The sequence below is a fragment of the Lactuca serriola genome, chromosome 5 (assembly GCF_051521515.1).
Source record: "Lactuca serriola cultivar US96UC23 chromosome 5, Lser_US96UC23_V15, whole genome shotgun sequence".
Lineage (NCBI taxonomy): Eukaryota > Viridiplantae > Streptophyta > Magnoliopsida > Asterales > Asteraceae > Lactuca > Lactuca serriola.
The window spans coordinates 15,766,434-15,771,934 of NC_136412.1; positions in this window are offsets into that span (position 1 = coordinate 15,766,434).

The window sequence follows — 5,501 nt, forward strand, 5'->3', positions numbered from 1 at the left end:
CGTTTTATATATTGTTATACCGTTGCGACGTGTGTATTCGATGATTCCAGGTGACATTAGATTAATTATGGGTGGTGAGTTGTTATAATCACGCATTAATGAAAATGACTAGCTTACAACTATAAAAACGATCCCTTAGGCGTCGTCTGTACTACTCACCTAATCCAACCACCCTGACTTCCCATAGCCCCACAACCTAAGAAGAAAAGAGGGTGCGAACCCCCCATTAATTGCATGAGTCGTTCAAGGCTATCGTGAATGCGAAAGGCCCTTGGCCCGACTCGCATTTGACTTCTCGACTTTACTAGCAGTGCCAAAGGACCCTTGGGGCCCAACAGCACAAAAGCTATTGAAAGTCCGTTTACACTGTATTAGGTCGTATAAGACCCAATAACATGTAAGCGCATTTCCTTCGGGCCTAAAGATCATGTCATTGGGCTAGCTAGGCCCAACAAGCACGATTTGAAACTTTCGGGCCCAAAGATGGTGTATCGACGTCTGGTGAATTCCCACGTGTGTATTGAATTCCGTAATTTCCGCGTGTGTATTGAAGTGTCGTCGTGTATTGATTTTTGATTCGTTATTGATTCGAGACCGAATCAATTCGTTTGGTAACGATTTTGGAGTTGAAGGTGTATTATGTTTCGCCGGTAGTCGTGGTACTCATATTTTATCTTAAAGGATTTATTGTTTAACACATTAGAATTTTTCTTTTTGAGGCCCCTTCTTGGATAAATTTACACTTTTAACCCTTTATATAAAAGAATTTCCATTTTAGTCCTTAAACCATTTTTCTTGACACTTTAGTATCAAAACTTGTTGAAAAGGTATTTTTCAGCTCAAATTTACTTGAAAAACAGTTTTAGTCCCTCAAAATGAAGTTTTCTCGGTTGAAACCTCTATTTTCGCAATTTTTACAATTTTGACACAAAATGGAAAATTTTTGCATCTTTGGTCCCTTTTAAATTTGAAAAGCATTTTTAATCCTTGAAATGGACTTGGTACACTAGTAGTCCCCTGTTTTACAGAAAAGTGCAGTTTCAGCCCCTCCAAATTAAAAATCTCGCAATTTGGGCTTTATTGGGCCGAAAAGTTCATTTTTGGCCCATTATGTTTAAAAATTCACATTTTAGTCCTTCAAAAGAGTAAATTTTCAGAAAATACATTTTCAAACTGTTTTGACTCATCTCAACCCTCAGAATTTGTATTTTGTCATTTTGGGCCCTTTAGTTTTATATTTTTAGCATTTTGAGCCCAAAAATGGGTTTTAAGCCCATAGATGTTCATATTAACCAACTTGGTTATTTTTCTAGAATTGATTTGTGTGAAATAATATAAGTTATACTTATTTAATTCAACATATTGTAGATCTCGGTTTCGAAGCTCTTTTTGACTAGAACCAACACCACAATGACATAAGAACATACATATAAACATAGAAATCACACAAAGCATACATATACTCATATATCTACACATTTGATTGTATTCTCCCCCCACAAAACTTATAAAAACTAAAAAAGAGGGGGTATGAAGCTCACCTTGAGTTGGGTTTCGGTTTTATAGAAGGAAGAAGTTTGATGTTGTTTTCGGCTCTAACAAGTCTTCCCTTGTTGATTTCGAACTTACGGAGTTTCTAAGAGAGTGATCATGATTTTTGCATGGATTAGAAAGACATTTTTGATAAAACAAAGAATCTAGATCATAGATCGAAGCATAATCTTACCTTAGATGAAGAATTTTTGGAAATATCTTCTTGAAAAACCTTCTAAAATTCGAGATCTTGATGAAGAGTGGAGGGAGTTTCCTTGAGAGATTTGTGGGAGAATTGTGTGTGTATGTGTGTGTGTTTGGAGTCGGCCGAATGCAAGAGAGAGGGAAATAGATAGATCTTGAAGTGATATGTGCATGGAAACATGGAATAAGATGCATGGAAAACCATAATGTAAAAATGAGGTGGCCATGAGAAGTCAACTCTCCCTTTTTACCTGGGCTTGGGTCGAGAATTAGAGAGGAAGAGAAAAGAATTTGGGCCTTGTATGCTTAAGCCTTTTTCATGGCTATGTTAAGTGATGTTTGGTCCAAATAACCATAAATATGATTCTTATGACCTATTAGGGCTACATTAGGTTAAATATGGCCCAAAATGGTTCATATAATTAATTTATTTCATTCTAGGCCCAATATGGCCCAAAATGTTGAAATAAATGGAAGTGGGTCCAATTAGAGCCCATTTAAGAGTTCTAAGCCCAAGATGGTCAAATTGGAAGCTTATTGGTCCATTGGGCCCAATAAGGAAGTCCTAGTCCAAAATGGACCTAAACAAGAACTTCTAGGGTTTCCAATTGCTTGTTGACTATTTGTAATGCTTGTATGGTGTATTTGATTGCAATTTTGTTGTCATAGAGTATGCATCATACATGCTCTTATGTTTTTGGATTCATAATTTGACTTAAGTATTGTAGTTACAAGGCACAAAAATTCCTGATTGTGACATAACACAAAAGGCCAATATCTCTAATTAGCACTAAAAGTCTCAACTCTAATTAAACCGATGATTACTCTTTCCCTCTCTAATCAGATAGTGGGTAAAAGACCATTTTACCCCTCCATGGCCTTTATTACCTATGTTGACGAACCCCCAAAGTCAACAAAAGTCAAAAGTCAACTCTGACCAGACTCGGCGAGTGCAAAGGGGTGACTCGGCGAGTCCATGCGTGTCTTCTGACTCTTCCAAGGCCTCACTCGTCTCGTCGAATGAACCTTCCACTCGATGGGTTTCCACTGGATTCGAATCGCGGGGCATCCCGACTCGACTTGTACAGTCCAATTATGAACTCGGCGAGTTGCTTTCATGATCAAATTCAAACGACCTTCTAAGGTCAGATCTGTTCCTCTAATCCATAGATTCGACCTTCCCAAGCTCAATAAGCAAGTAAAGATTCAAACTTTACATTCATGCGACCCACATATAGCCATAAATGGATAAATAACCCTTAAAATGATAACCTTAGCTCCAAATTCATAAAGGACTGCATAAAGCCGGGGAATAGGGACTCTCTGGACCTCTCAAGGTCTAGATCTGAAGATATAGACACAAGAGGGCATCACATACTCTAGATCTCTTACAAAAAGAAGACAAGAAACCCTATATTCATGAAATCTATCACCCAAATGAAGATCGACATGAATCCTTACCTGTCACAACAGCTCTGAATGAAATGATGGAAGATTTGAGTCCCACAGAACATCCTAGCTCGAAATCCATCCTTCCCTTTGCTAAGACACACCAAAAGATGATGAATTATCCCTCTTATTGCACCACATGCTTTCTCTCTGCTCTCCAGGGTTTCTCAAGGTGCAATGGCTGAAAATGAAGGCCATAAGGACCTTTAAATAGGTCCCAAACCCGAGAAATTATGGTTTCTCTGCCCAACACCTACTCGGCGAGTCCCTCCTCTGACTCGTCGAGTCCACTCATTAAATCCGCATGAGAAGACCGACTCGACTCGGCGAGTTGGATCCTCAACTCGTCGAATCTCTCCTTTAATCACAAGATTAACCTGCACCATAATAACCCTAAGAATCCGAATGTTACACATTTGGGTTCTCATCGGATGATCCCATACTATGCTAGCAAAGATTGAAATTTGCTAAGTTTACAAAGATAAGCTTATTATTTGAAGTCCATATGAATGCTAATTCTGAGATTAGCAAAGTTTAAAGATCAAATGCTTTTTCTCATGCAATATAATATACCCACTACCCTACACTTATTTCATTCAATGCGCTCATTGCATGGTATGCATAAAAATTAAAAAGAGGGAGAAAAAGGAACAGACTCCCCTGGGTAGAAGACGCATCTCAAATCATGTGGAAATGTGTAGAAAACCCCGGTTGCTTGAAAGTGTGAAACGGAATTGGAAATTATAATGACAACCTCCTTATGCGATGAACAATTCTGCCACGACATAGAAACATGTCAATCATGTCGTGGAAAGTAGAATAATACTTCTTTATCGTGTGAAAATAAATTCTATGGCGTGGGAACAGCTCATCCATACTATGAGAATGAATATAAAATTAGAAATTCCATTATTGAACACCTAAACTTCTGAAAGTACGAGATCAGACTTGAAAACGAACTCGAAAAGAACCACCTCGTGGCGGAGTTCACCACCTCATAGTGGACCAAACAGAATGCGATTTTGGCTTTTTTACTACGAAAACACGACGTGGTGCATACTACCACGACGTGGTGGTCTAGAAATAGCAATAAGCTATGCCAGAATCAACTAATTTTTGGAATATTTGTGGCACCAACTAGTATATGAAGTTGTTAGGCGTGACTCCTCACTTATTGGCACAAACAAACACTCTAAAGATTGCTCAAATCTCGCTTCTCTATTGGTTTCTAATCTTTATCTATAAAACACCTTCTTTTGCTAATAATACCCTCTCTTGGACTCTACAAATTACACCTGGAAATCTAAAGCAAAGATGATTAATGAAAGTAGGAAACGTTGTCAAAAAACAAAACCGAAAAGAAATAAGTATCAAACAACCAAACCAAACAAACCAAACACACAAAAAACATAAAATAAACAAAGTCTTCAATCCACCAAAATAAAAGTATAGAACTCTCATTCTTCGTCATCTCCATCATCACCTCCTCATACACTACCTCCTACTCCACCTCGTTGCTCTCTCCACTGTTCCTCCTAGCTCCGTGCGTATGGGTAAGCAGGAGGAAAATGAGTGGTTCGGGTTACATGCATTTGCTCCATAAGGTGTTCTAGACACATGTTGGTGTAGTTGGAACTGCTTGCCAAGCTATCATAAAACCTCCTCATCACAATGTTATAGGGATCCATGGGCAGCTCGTCATCTATTGGTACAACTGGTGGTTCATCTTCTTCAAGGTCCCTTCTTTGTCTTACTCGCCTCGGGACTCAGCCTCATGAAGTCTCATCAAGAATAGAAAAACCACCCATCCCATGATCAACAATGATAGTTGCATGCTTATAAAGAAGTGTAGAGAAAGGTTTATGGAGCTTCAAATTCAATAACACGACCTCGCGCTTTTCAAGGACTCCAAAAGAACATGCAAGCTGAGTTATCAACATACCCCCATAAAGAGGAGAACCTCGACTATCTTTTCCTGCCCGGGACACAAGAAAATCCGCTTATAGGAATGGTAAGTCCAAATAAACATCGGGGGTGATAAGACCCCATATGAAAAACACATATATCGTTGGACACTTGTCCTCCTCCTGTCTCTGATAAATGCTGTTTGTGATAAGTCGGTGCAAAAGGTGATGAGGAGGAGAGAGAATGTCACTTTCTTGTGCAGTCCTCTTATCGTAAGCACGATTTGCTATTTCATTCCAATGTGCTTCCGGTTTGAACTCCTCGGTAATCTGAACACATCCAACAATATATTGTTGATAGGCTTCAGAATGGACATCAGATGGAAGATAAATTTGTGTCCTTAGAATAAA